This window comes from Balaenoptera physalus (assembly GCF_965194825.1).
Source record: "Balaenoptera physalus genome assembly, chromosome: 12".
Classification (NCBI taxonomy): domain Eukaryota; kingdom Metazoa; phylum Chordata; class Mammalia; order Artiodactyla; family Balaenopteridae; genus Balaenoptera; species Balaenoptera physalus.
The window spans coordinates 1,702,701-1,720,548 of NC_138897.1; the positions used below are offsets into that span (position 1 = coordinate 1,702,701).

Consider the following 17,848-nt stretch of genomic DNA (forward strand, 5'->3'; position numbering starts at 1 on the left):
CTGTTCTAGAATAGAACTCAGAGGACGTGACGTCTGTGCTGTCACAGTGAACGGGAGAGGATCTGATCCCCACTTGCTTGGTGACTCAGGTATCTGCTACCTGGCGAGCCTTCTGGAGCCTTCCTTTCCACACATGCAGCAGCTATCCAGGGCCTGGAAACCCGACTGACTCAGGGCCCAGGGGCACCGTTTCGGTCCATAGAAGGATGCAACGCTCCATGCTCAATACGACACAATAAAAACCCTTTGATTTCTTCTCTGAAACCGTCCTTTTGCCTTTTTTTTAAAGAGAGAAAATGGAAGTAATTAGTCCCTATTATGTCCAGTTGCATTCTTAACAGCAGGAACTCACCTGAACTCATATTCTTTTTCAATATGATGGGAACAGTGCAAAACAGGGCCCCATTTAAATAGTAATAATTTAGAAAGGAACCGTTTATACCAAGACAATTATACATTTTAACTACATCTCATAGAAAAGGTGGAGTAGCTTATATAAGATACATTTTATTTATTCAAAAGAATTCACAGGGACGACATTTCTGGAGAATACCCACAACCTGCTCTCAAATTGTATTTTCTCGACCTTTCACTACGTTGTACACTTAAAACACTGTTAATAGAACAAAGAAAAGAATAGAACTTCTACTTTCTTTTGTCAGAGAGAGTTTCTCAATAAGAAAAGACCAAATCTGTAAGCACAGACACTGCTCTATCCTCAGTACCCAAGGCCAGAAATTTTGCAGGAAAAGTTCTAATATTCAAGTGTGCGTTTTAATATTTATTATTTTTGAACAGAAATTCGAGGTAATTTGAATATGTTTGCCTGAGGTTGTTCCTGAGTTTGTGCATTGGTCTAAACTGAAGTTTACTTTGAGTTAAATTTGTGTCTTTTATGTCACCTTAATAATTTCTAAGACCTAAATATTAGGCTAGTAAGAAATTTTCAGTTTCCAAGCATAATTATTGCCCTTTAGCTAAAATATATAAAAAGTGGTATTTACTTAAATGAGGAAAGGTAAGTATGAAGTTTTATCATGAAAATTGCTTTTACATTTTACCTCTTAATAAAAAAGCAACTAACGGAGCAGAAAAATCTCAAATCTTCCTCTCATCCATAAACCTCTCTTTACATATTTTTCTATGAATGCCCATTTCAGTGCTTTCCACATAGAAGTCTCAATAATATATCTGAGTAAACTTTAGTTTTAGAGTAATTTTAGATTTATGGAAAAAAGTGTATGTGAAGGTAGTTCATAGAGTTCCCATATACGCCACACGAGTTCCCCCAATTGGTAGTGTTATATGTTAGTGTAACAACTAATGAGGCGATATCGGTACATGGTTATTAACTAAAGTCCATGCTTTAGTCACATTTCCTCAGTTTTTACCTAGTGTCCCTTTTCAGTTGCAGGATCCCATCCAGGACATCACAGTATATTTAATTATCATGTTTCCTTAGTCTCCTTGAGGCGGTGACGTTTTCTCAGAATGTCCTTATTTTTGGTGACCTTGACAGTTTTGAGAACAGTGGTCAAGCATTTTGTAGTATATCCCTCAATTTGAGTTTGTCTGATGTTTTTCCTCATGATTAGACTGGGGTTGTGGGTTTTGGGAGGAAGACCAGCAAAGCAAAGTTCCCTTCTCATCAGATCCTATTTACACGACCCATCACTGCCAATGTGGACCTTGATTTGCACCTGAGTGCTTTTTTGGTGCTGTTATAAACGGTGTTTTAGTGTTCTGACTTCCAGTGCTTTTTGCTTGTTTACGTGACAGACTCGACTTTACCATATTAATCTGGCAGCTTTCTACCTTGCTATTCTTGTTTATTTGTTCTAAGAGTTTTGCTTTGTTTTTGCATCTTTGGGATTTTCTACATAGACATGCATGCCATCTGCAAAGACAACTTTGTTTCTTCCTTCCCAATACATGCCTTTTATTTCTTTGTCTTGTCTTATTGCACTGACCGGGACTTCCATTGTGATGTTGAACAGCTGTGGTGAGAGAGGACATCCTTACCTTCTTCCCAGTCTTAGGGGGAAATCATTACGAATTGTCTTAACTGTGGGTTTTTTGTTCCTGTTCCTTACTAAGTTGAGGAAATTCCCCTCTTGTCCTAGTTTTCTAAGAGTTTTTATCGTGAATGTGTGTTGGATTTTGTCAGATGCTTTTTCTGCTTTAATTGATATGATCATATGAGCTAATCTTGCATCCTACCATGAAACATTATTTGTTATCAGACCCTGCAATGGTGACAGCTTTGAATTCACTTGCCAGTCTATAGCCAAGTAGACTTTTTAAAAAGTCTTGGCACCAAATATAGTTTAATTTGGATGCCAGTTCTATTTAGGCTGGATCTATTCTAAAGCTATATTTCTGTTACCAGCTGGAGTTTTGCCAGCTGGAATTCTCCTAGCTGGCACTTTCCAAAGTACACCTCAATGAAAATTTTGCCTCAGTGACATTCTCTATGTGCATATACCAGTGAACAGCAGATGATTAAATTATAGCCAATAATTTACTTTGCTGGCGTCACATTTCTGGTGATACATAGCTTTATATCTATGGTGCTACACCAGTTATGTAACTTAACATCTACGATGTTACATTTCTTTGAAAAATTGTTGTCTATCTACATTATGTGTGATAATTCACCATAATTTTTGATTAATCAAATGAATTTCATTTCCCACAAATAGCAAAAAAAAAAAAAAAAATAGCAACTTCATCAGTATGTTAAGTATCTTCTTACCTTTCCTACTATTTTCCCTGCTTTCTTTTGTCCCCTGCAAACAACATCTGTTCACTGCATTTTTGGTGTTTCTTACAAATGGAAATGAATAATTCAGCTTGACAGTACAGTAGTCAAATGACACCTTTAGGCACTATTTACATCCAGTAAATAATTCCTTTGGCAAGGTAGATGGTGGAGACAAAACAGCAACTCCATGGGTCCAAAAATGACTTATAGGTTTCCTATCAGACTAGATCCTAAGGCTAAATTTGACACATGGAAGGAAAGAGCCTGATTAGTTCTATAGACCTCACTTCAGTTCTCAGGAATTTGAACAGCGATCTGATTGTTTCGTGAAATATAGACTTATTGGTGACAGCCACGTGCTTGTCTGTTGTTCTTTTTAATTCCTGGGAACATTATAAAAGAAAATGTATTAAAATAGTTCCTAACAGAGAAATCTTTAAAAAATATTACTGGAGTTATAAACACGCAAAGAGTCCTGTAAGGAACTTACAGCAGCACTGGTGTCAGGACACATCAAACAATAAGTCAGTTCTCCATCCTTCTCCAATCGTTTTCTCACGTCGCTTTTTTTTACAGAGTGGAGGACTCAGAGAGGCAATAAATGCTGTTGACTGATTTCTGGCTCATTCTGTTCGCTTGAAAGTAGAATTTTGAGTAAATCTCTACAAATACCTACGCAGTTTCTAAGTGTATATTTACAGTTTTAATATACCATTGACAGGAAGTACTGATGATAAATACCTGTGAATACTTTCTAATTTTAAATGAAATGAACTCCAATCTTTCTGGCATAATTCAAATTTCCTGAAAGAATAAAACCAGCTTCCAAAGGTGCTGAAGGAAACTTTGAGAACAGTGGATCAGAGAATTTAGTCATTCTCACCTGCCCTCTCAAATTTTTGGATTTAATGACAAAGTAAAATAAAAAATTTTTAAAAAGAGATTGATGTAGATTCAACAAGATGTCAAGTCTTTTCAATTAAAAACATTAAATACACATTGAAAACAGAAAATGTGATCTATTATCACCAAGTTTTTGAAAAACAAACAACATTTAAACATTTTTGTTCCGATAGTTCTTATTTCTCTAACGATCAGTGGAAACTTGGTTGGGGGGGGTGGGCACCGCAGCATCTCAGGATCAACACAGTTACTTTGTGATTCATCCTGATAAGTGTGGAGAGAAGGAATCCACAATGTGCCGAATGACTGGTCTTCGCTGGGAGCTTTGGGGTGTGTGTGTGTGTGTGTGTGTGTGTGGTCTCATGTAATCCTCTTAGTGCCGACAAGTAAAGAAACCAACTTTCCGAGAGGTTTAGTAACAAGCCCATGTGTGTCTGACTCCAAAGCCTCTGAATTCCACACTCCTGGTGAAGCCTTGGATGGTCTGTGCTCTGCAGTGTGGTCCAAAGGACAACAGGACCTCAGGGGTTGGGGACCGGCTGAATACACCAGCCACACCAAGTAGAGTGAGCACCAGAATGGTGTACTAGGTTTCAACAGAAACTACGGTTTCGAAGTTCAAATTGGAAATAAAATTCCAAGAGTTTAGGGAGGAAAAGGTTGGAAAAAAAATGTCTATGGATATATTCTATGATAACTTTTTGTCAGGAAGCAAAGAGGAGAAACAGGGTATGTGCTTTAATGGAGATGAGAAAGCCCTTTAGGACTAGAATCCATGGACCAAGGAATCAGCTTAGTAACTGGTCTCCCTGCCCCAGTCATTCCCACTCAGACCCACCAAGACATTGACCCAAGGTTTAAGACTCATTCCCAGTTCTTCCGCATCCCCTTCTTCCCTATTCCCAATGGATAAAGTCAGAAAGTCCTTACCTAGAATGCAACGTCCCAGCCCCCTCCGTCCAGGCGCCTGTTCCACCTTCTCCCCTGTACCTCTCACGCCAGCACATTTGGGATCTTTGTGGAGTCACAGCACACGTTCTTGATCACCTCTCTCTCTATGCCTTTATACGTGTGCTTCCTCGCGTTTCTCCAAGCAACTCTAACCCACCCTTCAAATGGCGTGCAGTCACTCCCTACCCAGGACCGTCCTCGATTTCCCAGGTGCACGGGGGACTTTCTACTGTGCCCCCTGCCCCCCCGTGTGTCCCTCCAGGACTGTGAACTCCCTGAGAGTAATGACACTTACGTACCCCCTCACACAGCTTGCCGCTGGTGTAGGGAGTTCCAGAGAAATTGTGTGGGGCCATGAGTGATTGTCCCTCTGGGGTTGGAGCCAAGAGCGTGGATGCTAGGACGTATTTGGTGGGGGAGGAAGAACTTTTGCTTCCTCTCAAAAGGATGGGAAAGAAGAGCCATTCAATCTAGAGAGAAGCGTTCCCCATGAGCCTCAATGACTTCCTATGATATGAAAGTCCCAATATGCTCTTAGCATCAGTGCCTTGTATAAGGAAAATGGTGTAAGTGTGCGTGACTGCTTAGTGAGAAGCCCCACATCTCAGTGACATGGGGAACTTGATGGGTGATGCTGGCTTTCCCTGGGATAGAATACCTGCCCCCTGTGCGTTCATGACCTTCAGAATGAGTGGCAGTCCTGGTCGAGAGGGTCAGCAGTGCTCTAGGTTGGGCTGGGTCTTCCGGAGCCAGGGATGGAAAGTGGGGTGGATCTGACTTGTGCCTAAGGGGTGGGGAAAATGAAGACTTTGAATTTGTATCTAGGGGTTAAATGTGGTCAAGGACCATGAAGAAAGAGCCACAGAAAGTCACCAGGACCCTGCAGTGAGGCAAAACCCGGGTCCAAGGCAAACTAAGGCTGGGATAAGCAGGAGGCAGGGCTGGGGGTCCCAGTGGTGGCTGGGAGGTAAAGCTTGAATGGACTCCATGAAGGTTAGGAGTGCAGTTAGACCCCGTGTGTGTGGGGAGGGAGATGCCTTCAGACCAAGCCCTTAGCGTTGGCAGAGCTGGGACCGGGCTCCAGGGCTGCTGCAAAGGCCAGGGGTCCACTGTGTTCTGCCCACCACCCCTGCGCCACACTGATTGCGAGTCTATTGAAGGCTTTCTGATCCTAGCTTCCCCTTGTCTTCATTTCTGTGTGACCTCTTGGGAGAGCAGAAATCATCACAGTGATTTCATCTCCTTGGGTCTAACTCACTGAACCATAATTGCAGACCTGGTTTACTTCGATATGCAGGGGGCCTTCCTTCTTAACTTCCTGCCGTTTACATGTCCCTTCTTGACGGCAGTGGGAACTGCTTGTGTGTAGAAGATCAGGAGAAGCTCGCATCCTGCCTCGTGGAGTTGACTTTAATGCCCAAGGTCAGTAACCAGGTTGGAAATACCATTGAGCCAAACTTTCCAGTCCAGTTCAACTTTCTCCCCAAAGGATTGGGAATGAAATTAACAGAATTATAGCTGATCCCTGAAAGGGAAAGGCGTTAACTCAGAAGATATAGCCAACTGTTATCAGTTTCCATAACACTTGAAAATCATCTCATAGGGGAAACTCCAGGCTTCCTTGCTTCATGCAAATGAGCGTTGGGATTTCTTCCTTTCGTAGATGCGTTAGCCTCTTCATAAAAAAACAGGGACTGTTAAAGTAGAGACTATGGCTTTATCAACCTTTTCCTATCCATAAATGTGTTGCAGTTATTTTCCCTGCAATACCTGCATTTTTCTAAGTTTAGTAAGTACAGATTCACATTTATTGCTCTTAGCTATTGGAGAATTAGAAAATAAGGGCTGAATTTCATAAATATATTTTTTGATGAATACGATTATTTCTTAAGCAAGTGGTCAATATGAAAAGGAGGGGTAATTTTTATTAAACCATTTTTCTCTGTTCCCTCCCTCCCTCCATCCGTCCTCCTTTCTGTCTCTTTCTTCTTCTCTGTCTGCTCCTCCGCCTCCCCTTTCTTCTTCCTCTTCCTCCTTGCCCTCCCCCTCTCCTCCTCCTCTCCCTCCTTCTTCTCCTTCTTCTCTCTCTTGCTTTCTCCCCTTTTTGCTTCAATAACTCATAAAGACTTGTCTTCCTCTCCATTCTGAGATTTGACAAGACAGTTTGCATCTCCAGTTACGGGAAAATGTACAAGCAGAGCAGGTGCAGTGGCTGGACTTCCTCAGACCTGGTGGATGCTTCCTCTCACTCTGTCATTTGGGGGAGGAACAGTGGACAACGGGGGCACATGTACCCTGGTGCTAAGTGCTCATTTTTATGCAGAAGCAGAGAGATATCTGTTTACTATCAATGCTGTGCATCACTTCATTTCATGATGTTAAAACAATTACATCTAGAGGGTTCCTTCAGCAGTGCCCACAGCCAAGATACTCAGAGCTCCAAGGATGTCAAGTCACACTGTCCTCCAGAGAGGGACAGACATTGTGGCACACTGACTCAGGAGAAAAAAGAGAAAAACCAAAACTAGGAGGAGACTCAGAGAAGCAGCAGTTCCTAAAATCTAGAGAAGAATGAGGAAGATGTCAGAATTATCAAGACAAGCAGAGAGACCAAGACAGATGACTGGACACGACATGAACTTTCTAATTTCTTCTTAATAACTTGATTCTCATCTCCTGGGTGTAAAGTTTCCTCTCTTCCCCATAATACTAACCAGCGATGTGTTTTATATGGCATTTTCACAATCGGTAGTGCTGATCTCCATGAAAGCGACATAAATCAGTGTGGCCAGAGGTCACCCCTGTAGGTTTATGACAGGCTCTGTGACCTGAAATCACACGGCGCTGCCCTGGACACACCTACATGGACCGGTTCTCTGTGTGTCACAGGGCCCCAAGGCCATTTTACTTTTCACATCTGACAGTTTAACGCCATGGTCCCCCCAAGGACAACCGGGCGACAGCATGAGTCAAGTTTGTCTAAGCATCGGCTTTCGAGCCTGACACACAGAGTAACAAAAAATCGTAGTACTTCTCCAACTCTGAGATACAGAAATTATAGTCTTACTGTAAAGAAAGTGGAAACACAAAAATCTTTCTGAGTAGCCGGCTTTACTTTTTTCAATGTGAACTTTTTGGGAGAAGAGAAAGCACAGCAAACAGCTCTTAACTGCGCATTTGTTGAAACATTTAGACGCAAAAAAAATCAAATCAAACAACTTTTAATAATGCTTTACTGCCAGAGGAAAATAAAATCGGAGCAGCCACTATAAAATAAAAAAGCAATTAGCAACTTTCTGATTGCTATTTCTTTAAGGTACTACCTCAAGAGGCAGAGAGAAAAAAATCTAAAATCTTTCTGAAGAGAAAGAAAAGAACTGCCTATAGTTTTTGAAAGATGTCTGGAAATATGTGGTCTAGAAAGCACAGCCCGTGACCCTCAGAGTCAGACCAGGGCTGGTCGATGCTGAGGGTATAAACTGGGTGCAGGGTCCCCGCCCGGGGTTGGGGGCCTGACTGCTAACAGTACAGCTTCAGGCTTCGCTCAGTGACGATTATCTCATCAGGAGATGATGAAGTCACAGAGAAACTGAGAGTTTAATAGACTTTGAGAAGCCCTGTTTGTATAAACCACTTATGTCTTTTCTAATAAACCATATTCAAACTCCCACCTGGTATTGTAATCCTTACATTCTGTTTATTCAGGACTTACCAAAACCCAAAGAACAGGCTTTGGTAAAGAAGCACGATGAAATGAAGATCTGCCAGTACTTTAGCTTGTCTGTTGGCCCCGACTTACTCAAAATGTCCCTTGCCTCCTGCTGTGCTTCTAGAACATTCCCTGGGGCCTTCCTGGCCCTGTTACTCACCGTGATTTACCCCGAGTTCAGGTAACCTGACGTGTACCAGGCACCATCCCAGCTCAGAGGATGAGCTTCTACAGACACTCAGTTCACTGTGTCTCTCTCCACGTTTGTCACCTCCGCGTGGAAATTCTTGCCCCTACTTTTGTGCAGACCTCTTCTGGGGCCCGCATAAGTGTCAGTCTGGGACGAGCGGGAATTAAGGGCCCCCGGAGCACCATGTTTGCTGTGCTGTGACACACGCCCCTTCCTCCCACTGCCCCTTGCCCGCTGGGAGCCACACACACTTCCTGGGACGCGTTGGTAACAGGCCTGCAGAGCCGTGTCCACTCAGATGCTGCTTCCAGAGACGTATCCTTAGAAAATAATCAGGCTGATACATAGGTGTTTCTAAATACAAAATCAGAAAAGCCCTATTGTAAGCATGCAGCATTGTTTACAACAGGTAAGAATTTAAGAAAAATCCTAAATAGCCCCCGATAGGGAATTTGTGTGAAGAAATTATGGTGTCCCGTGGCACAAACACTGTGCAGCTATTAAAACTGAGGCCAGTGTGTGTTTATTGACACAGGAATACCTGCACCATATGTTGCTGAACAAACAAGTCAGGTGTAGAATATCCACTCTGTATGTGTGTAGGTTGTGTATCTATATATCTGAGCATCTGTCCATGTGTCTATCAATCATCTCTCTACCTATTTATCATCTATCTCCTACACATTACATGCAAATAGAAAAAAAATCTGAAGACTATACAACAAAATGCTCAAAATGGTAACAGTATATACCTCTGGTGACACAAAATCATTTTTAATAATTTTTCCACGGTTCATTTGTAAATAAGCAACGATGATGATTTCGTTCAGGACTTCTTCCTTTTTCCTCAGAAGTCCGAGGCCACCCTTGTCTCATGCCCCTGCTCCTGCCTCAGGGTCCACCACTGTGCCCTTCACAGCCCGGCCTGGCCTGGGCGCCGGTCCGGAAACGTCTGTGTCGTTGACCAAGTCTGCTGGTCAGCACGATGGGGAAGAGCCAGAGGGAACAAGTCACCCAGACTGTACTGTTTAGACTTTCCCAGCAAGAACCCATGATCCAATGAAGGTATGGAGGTGGCGCTAGGAACACATTTGTAAAAACACATGTGTTTCACAGATTTACGTCACTTAGTTTTAACTCGGCACAGCGTGGTGGCATAATGAATATTATAACATATTGTGAGGAGTACATACAGCCATATGTTCGTATCCAGAGAGCGACGACGCGAACCTAATTGTGCAAAGAACGGCCCCAGCAGAGAGAGTTCAGATGAGAAGCAGCTGCACTCGGGGCCTCGTCCTAGCCCTGACAACGGTCCAGTTGCCCCGGGGAGTGTGTAGGGCCTCCCCTGCCCACCCTCGGTCCAGCTTCCCTGGCCCCTTGCACACAACAGCTCTGGTCAAGGTTTCTGCGGCTCAGCTTTGGAGGGAACTGAGGAACCCCAGGAGCTGAACGGGTAAATTCTTAGTCATCTGTTACTCAGTGTCCTGAACCCAGAGGAGACGGTACTTCTTGAAAACACGATGCTTGTTTTCCAACATAAACCCTGGAACTCCTCTACTCCATATTATAGAAATAAGAAGCTTCACTGCCAAAGAGAGGACAAGGAAGAAGGATGTTGAAAAGGGGTAGTTTGTTGTCAAGCCTTCAAGGATTTCCTCAGTTGAACTGAGCTGCCAATTCCTTTGCTGTGATGGGTCTCCCGCCCCCGCCATCTCCCCCTCTCCTCATATTTAATTTAGCAAAACTCTCCAGCAGAACCATTCTTTGCTTGGCTTTGCAGAAGATCGAGGAAGACACTGTCTGTTGCTAGACGGTGCTCGGCTCACTAATAATAGATGGTCACCTTTCACATCACCTGACCTTATTTTACTTGCATTTTATCTTCTCGAAACAATTCTTTTTAGATTAGCAGTCACTCAAATGAACAATCACAAGCTCACAGTACAGTTTATCAAACTTGGAAAAGGCTTCCACATGAACAGACTTGTTTTTGTAGAGCCAGACTCAATTTAGAGAAGCACCTTCCCTGCCCCCTCCGCCCGTGAACTTGGGTCACCTGGTCCTGGCTCCTGTCGTGACCACCAGGAACGTTCTGGGCAGCCCAGGCTGCTCTTGGGACCCTGCCTGCAAGCTGGGCTGTTAGGATTAAGGATCTTTCTGGTGTTTCTAGGTATAAACTCCTTGAATAATACAAAAAAACCCCATCTTGTCCCGTAACTTCTGTGTGCTTCTCCATCTCAGTAAATCACAGAGTCTTGGTTCCTATGATAATTGCTTCATTGACCTGTGAAAAGTTTTGAAGGAAACTTGGCATTTGTATCTGAAGTGGATGTATCAGATCTAGGCTAACCTTTTAGATTTTCCAGCTGTCTAGTGTTAAAAGCCAATTCCTAAAAAAAAAAAAAAAATTAAGAGTTAACAGTATTATTTCAGAGCTCAGTGTCAAAATAAGGAAACAAAAACGTTTCCAAGTCCTGCCACATGGGGTTTTCATTTGGAAGTGAAGCAGCCACTATCTGCACTTTTAGAGAAAAACCTCTAGCGTTTGTGTTTTGACATTCATTTTTACGCTTTTTCAAACTTTCTTTTCCTTGTTTTGAAAGCCGACCACAGGCTCCCTTAGTGGTGCCAGGGCAGGGGACCTGGGACAGCTGATCCCCTCTCAGAGGATACATCATCTGAGTCTGAAGAATTTCAGGGTGAGAAGCCACTGGAGTGGCTCTTTTCACACATTATAGGGGACACGCTGCCTTTAGAAGTACACGCGTTTCCTAGGGCTCACCTTCCCCAGAGACAAAGTGCTGGCCAGGCCCAGGCTGCCAGATAAAATGCAGCATGCCAGACACTGCACGGGACACAGTCATACTAAATAAAAAATGGTTCACTGCTTGTCTCAGATTCAGTGTAACTGGGCGTCCTGTGTTTTATTTGTTAAATTTGGCAACTGTGGGCCAAGGACACAGACTTGGAGTCAGGCAGACCCATTCGGTGTCGGCACTTCTGAGCTCTGTGTAGCAAATGGAAAAGTATATTCTGTTTTTATTCTACAAGTGTTAATTTTTATGTTTAAAAATATTTGAATTTAATTTGCTCCTCCTATGAAATTAAACGAAAGGAGTTAACATGCTGAGCTCCTCATTTACGGCTTCCTAACAGCTCTAGTTCTCGTTCTTCTTACTTATCAGCCTGTGTTGACATAATTGAGAATTGTAGAGCCAGAATATTATTCAATTACTCATTTTAAATTACTGCATCTTTTTTCCTTAAATGACCTTTGTTTTAATTACATTTCATGTTATATGACAATTGTTTGGATTGATCTCTGTTTTAGTGGCTTCTCTGCTTCCAGTTATCTCTGCTATACTGTGACTTTGCCATTCTTGAGGCTTTAATTTATTTAGTTTTATCTACTTTTGAAATATAGGAAGGTAGCTTATGAGTATTTGCTTGTGCATGATGCCTTTCTCTCTCTCTCTCTCTCTGTTTTTCCTTCCTTCCTTCCACATGAAGGACTATTAATTTGGATGTATAATGTCTTTATCTCAAAGTCCTACAGATAGTTTTTCTTTAATTCTAGCATTGGTACTGCATGACAAAACTACAAGATTAGTTTGTAGGTAATGTTTTTCCTGCCTAAAGATTTGTATTGCTATTTCTGAAATTTTGTTAGGATATGTCTAGGTGTTGGCCTATGTATTATCACATTTTTTTGAACTCAGTGATCTCTTTTGATTTGCAGATTGAAGATGATTTTTTTTCACTAAGGAAAGTTTATTAGCCTGCCTGGGCTGCCATAACAAAACACCATGGATGAGGGCTTAAACAGCAGACGTTTATTCTCTCCCGGTCCTGGAGGCCAGAAGTCCAGGATCGCGGTGTCAGCAGGGCCGGTTTCTCCCGAGGCCTCTCTCCTTGGCCTGCAGATATGCCTCCCTGCTGTGTCCTCACATGGTTTTGTGTGCTGCTACTTCTGGCATTTTTGTGGGTCCAAATTTCCTGTTCTTTAAGGACACCAGTTGGATTGGATTTGGGTTACCCTAACAGCCTCGTTTTTACTTAGTCACCTCTATGTTATTTTTCAAAAAATATTATTGCAGTATAGTTGATCTGCAATGGTGCGTTAGTTTCAGGTGTACAGCAAAGTGATTCAGTTATACGTATACACATATTCATTCTTTTTCAGATTCTTTTCCCATATAGGTTATTACAGAATATTGAGTAGAGTTCCCTGGGCTGTACAGTATCAATCACCTCTTTAAATGCCCCATCTCCAAATACAGTTGCATTCTGAGGTACTGGGGGTTTGACTTTCAACCTATGAACTTTGGGAGGGGACACATTTCAGCCTATACGGAAAGTTATGTGCTTTTTAATTATTTTGTTAGTTATTTTCAAGTGCTTTTGCCTTTAAAATCCATTATTTAAATGTACATTAAATTCCTAAGTCTAGCCAGCTTTTCAGCTATAATTTTCTCTGTCTTTTGCTCTTATTCCTGGGAGAAATCCTTGTTCTCATCTCATACTTTATTGATCTGTCATCCTGCAGTGCTTTGCCAGTGGATAACCGACTCTATTGTTTCCACGTGGGTTTTCCTTCCCAAAGAGTCTCTCCAAATTTCAAATGGTTCTTTCTTCTTGACTTCCTACTCTATTTCTAGATGACTGAACACCAATCTTACTGAGAAAATTATTTTAAAAAGGATTCTGTTTCTTGTAGTAAGTATTTTGTGGGGAGATGTTTGATCTCATCCTTCAAAAGAATTACTGCAAGAAACGACTGCAGGAAAAGTATTTATTTATTTATTTGTTTTTTGTTTTTTTAGACTAAATATGTCCCTATGGAATAGTTACCGCAAGAACCAGGAACACACTTGACGATGTATACTCATCTCACCTACACACCATATAAAGCAAGCTCAAGCCAGCTTCTTCTAGGATGTTCACGAGCTTTAACGGTGACTGGACAAGTGTCCAAGGAAACTGGGTGAAGCCAGTGACAGTGGGATGGGCACTGGCCAGAACCCAAGCGCCGATTTGCTGCATCACTTTGCTTAAGGCTGAAACCCAGGAGAGACACCTATGCTAAGAGGCTACAGGTTAGAAGAGCCAAGAAATGGCTTAAGTAAATGCTCCCTGTCCACTAACTAAAAACCTTTTTAAGTATCGAAAATAATTTTCACGCTTTGGCTATTCCTTCTGAGTCGATAGCAATCAACACTGAAATCAGCAGAAGCCGATGACGTGGAGATCCACGCAAAGACTTCCTTTTCCCTCTGCAGCTGTGACTACCACCTGAGGCCAAGACACTTATAAGTGGAATCTAAAAAGAAATTATACAAACGAACATACTTACAAAACAGGAACAGACTCACAGACTTAGAGAAAGAACTTATGGTCACGGGGGGAAAGGTTGGGGGGAGGCATAAGTAGGGAGTTTGGGATTGACATGTACACACTGCTGTATTTGAAATGGATAACCAACAAGGACCTACTGTATAGCACAGGGAACTCTGCTCAATATTATGTGAAAAGAATTTGAAAAAGAATAGATACATGTATATGTATAACTGAATCACTTTGCTGTGTACCTGAAGCTATCACGACATTGTTAATCAACGATACTCCAGTATAAAATTAAAAAAGTTAAAAAAAATGCTTGGGCCATAATTCCCTGTGCTATACAATATATTCTTGTTGCTTTTTAAATGGAGTGTAATCTGTAAACATAATCTATGAATCACTATGCTGTATACCTGAAATTAATATAATATTGAAAATCAACTCTACTTCAATTAAAAAATGTTTGGGCTAATGAAAAAAAGAGTTTACTAAAACCCACTTTTCAATCCACTGGGTGGTCTCCTTTCACTGTGAAGTCAGTGATGGCCCACAGCTCAGCTCTGCACTTCTAGCCTCAGATTTTCAAAGATTTTAATAGTTTGGGATTTACATTGTAAATCAAATTTTGTTTTATTATCATATAAAATATTCACTCAGTTCGAAAGTAATATTGATAATTCAAAGTACAGTTGATCCTCGACCAAGCCAGGGTTAGGGGTGCTGACCCTCACAGTCAAAAATCCACATATGAACTTGGGGTTGGCCCTCCGTGTCTACGGCTCTGCATCTGCAGATTCAACCAAGTGTGGGCCGTGTACACATTCACATCCACTGGAAAACAACCACGTAGAAGTGGACCCACACAGTTCAAACCCGTTGTGTTCAAGAGTCTGCTGTATATCCCCCCTACTATTTCTATTTTGTGGTCCATCCTTCCATTTTTGTTTTATGAATAAAAGTATTTATTAACATACACCTGTTTTCTTAGACAAACGATAATACACTATATGCACTTTTTCCATTTTTGTGGAAACTGTGTTGTTTCAATTTTGGCTAAACATGTGAAATAATTTGCATAGTGATGACATCATAATATTATTGAGAATATTTGATTAAATCAATAATTGTTCTTATTTCTTCATGAATACGGACTTAAATGGATCAGTAGTTTGTCTCATTAAATTCTAACAAAGCTAAGATAGATATTGTGTCTTGGTAACACAATTTTCATTTATATTTACTCTGAAATTGAGTTTTCCAGAGTCAACATTTAAATTTTGATTTAAAAACGGAAAAAGATTGTTTTATCAACCACATCTCATTCCGCTAACATGAAGGAGGGATTATCATCAGTTTTTGGAGCTCTGATTCTTTAAAATTCTGTTTTCAACTTTGGAATCTTTTTTCTGTTTTGTTTTGTTTCTTTTAAACCAGCATACAGTTTAGTAAATAAATATACAGAGGATGCACGAATCAGTTCATGACAGTAAAGGGACTTTCAACAGGCCAATGACAGGTTGTTAATTCACGTCCTGTGCTCTTCGGGAAGTTGTCCAATGAAATGCGTGTCACGATTAAGACTCTGATGCGCTTGGTGCTCAAATGAGGCTTCAGGACCAAACAGCATCACCCTTGCAGCAGTTGGCTGATCCATCACGAAGGAGAAGAAGCTTCTCTGAGACCTTGTTGGTGAACATATGGCAGGCTCTGATTCCCTCACTAAATCAGATGATATTACTAGAAGTGGGTCATTATGCACACATTGTAATCTATCGTTAAGCCCAACAAAGTAATATTTAGCTAGTGCTTTAATTGTGCTACTGGGATTTATCTCTGCTTTTCAAAGAAAAAAATAAAAAGACAAGCAGAAGGAAATAGGGAGAAGCAGTGAATTTTCCATTTTGATAAGAGAGATAGTCATTTTTGACAAACGACTCTGTGGGACTGAGCAGTCACTCAGTCCAATGAGGGTGGAATCCCGGTGTTGCTGGGTTACCACCTGCAGGAATATCTATTTGGAAGGGATGCCCTCGCAGCCCTGCAAACTGATGTATGCAGTTTCCATACATCAGGTTACACAGAGAAGCGTGACTCAGGTCAGCCTAATGGGGTTGGACTCTATACCACCTTTTCTATTGAAAATAAATGCATTCAACGTATATTCCAGTCAATCGTTCATTTCTTGAGACCTTTCCTATAAGCACTCTTTTCCCTCCAATGGTTTGTCAGTCATCCATTCCTCATTATTTGTAGTTAGGAATAAAGTCATTACAAATTTGTAGACTATGGTGACACGTTGTGCTCTGCATTGGTAGCCATCACCTCATGCTTACCCCTACCTGCTTTAGGAATCCTTCCCCCACACTGGAAAGTCAATGGTGTTCTAAAAATAGCAAGCTTCTTAGACTGAACAATCCTATGCTTTTCTTTGGAATTAGCCTGTATCAGACATTATCACCTGCTCCCTGGAACCTTGTAGCAAGTTGTCACACCCCATGGGCCAGTGGGGGTGAGCCAGGAGTGGTTACCATCTCTCAGGTATCTTTCAGGTACGGTGGGGCACGCTCTGCTGCCAGAGGGGCACAAGGAGAAGTCGTGACCTTCATGCTGGCAGACCCACTAGACAGGTTCCTTTGCAACGTGTTAGGAGAAGTATCCACACCAATTCAGGCTCTGTCTCCAACAGCTGGAGATAAAGAACCCTGTTTTCTATTCTGTCTGGGTTAATAAAACAAGCAACTTAATAAATAGCACTTTGACAAACACAGTGAATCTTGTGGTGACGTGGAAGGACCCCTGAGGAGGACACTGCATGACTGACACTTCGGATTCCCAGCTGAGCTAGATGTGACATCCTTTCTCCCACTGCCCAGCACCAGCTCTGGTGCATGCCCAGGGTCCCTGGGTCAGTCTCGTGACTCAGGCTGGTCACCTGGGGAGGTGCTGACCACCACGGGGAGGCCAGGTGAGTCCAGGACATAATCAAACTGCCTTGTTACAGGGTGTGCCCCAGATTGACAGAGGGGCACACACACCCAGACACATCTGCTCAAACGTTCAAAGTCATACTTTAAAGAACCTTAAGTACATATGCTATGCTGCTATCTTTTGAATATGTGATATGAAAAGAAAATAAAAAAAGAGATAGCTGTGGAAAAAGTAGGAAGTGATTTACATTTGCCAGAGATTAGGGGTGGAGCAAAGGAAGAATGGAAGCCGGTCTGCTGCCCAAGGCTACGGTAGGACCGGGTCTGTGCTGAGAAGAGACCAGACAAAACGTTAACATGCTTTATGAAGGGGACACGCTCCACAGCTTAATCTAGACCCAGAATTTCACCTCCTCAAGATACACTGGGATTGGTTCCTATGTTAACAGATTGTTAATGACTCCAAGAGGTCTGGTAAGCACAGAAGTATTTTCAGGGTAAGGGCTTCTTTAGTTTAGCTGGAAAATAGACATCAGGTTCTGATGACAGAGATTATGGAATATTTCAAGAATTCTCAAAGCTCTGTCGAGAGGGTGTCTCTGCAGCTTACTTCTGTTTGGAAGGTTTTAGGAACATAAATGCAAGGAAATGAAATCGATGTCCTGTTGGATCCATCTTGCCTTAGCGATGAGCAGGACGGGGATGTAGAAATGCACATAGGACCTTCAGCCTGGACTCCTATGTGGTGAGAAGCGGCCTGGGCGCCTGTCTGGTGAGAAGCGGGTGTTACATGCTGTTTGCCAACAGGCTCTTCATTAATGATGTGCTCTGTTATGATTATCCCGGGATTTTTGTGTGGAGCAAATGTGGATGCACCACAAGCTGCTCACTCACCTGGGACAGTTTCTCCGTGGTCCTCAAATTGTCATGGCAGCACTTCTCTGATGCCTGAAAGCTTTAACACAGCATAATATGTACTAAGAGAAGAAACTTAGTCTCCAGTGAACGATATCATTCACCATTTACCATTTTTAGGAAATCTCCAGTTCTCCTGAAGCCTT

The 17,848-nt window shown here is 42.0% G+C and overlaps 1 long non-coding RNA gene across 1 annotated transcript in view; it reads left to right on the plus strand.

The window, feature by feature from the left end:
- LOC309640119 overlaps positions 1-13,869 on the plus strand; it is a 14,377-nt gene extending 508 nt beyond the window's left edge. Inside the window, exons 1-2 of the long non-coding RNA XR_014252053.1 lie at positions 1-11,219; positions 13,344-13,869. The exon at positions 1-11,219 is cut by the window's left edge and continues 508 nt beyond it. This is a non-coding gene — a long non-coding RNA (uncharacterized lncRNA). The remainder of the gene's footprint in view (positions 11,220-13,343) is intronic.
- The last annotated feature ends 3,979 nt before the right edge of the window (positions 13,870-17,848 follow it).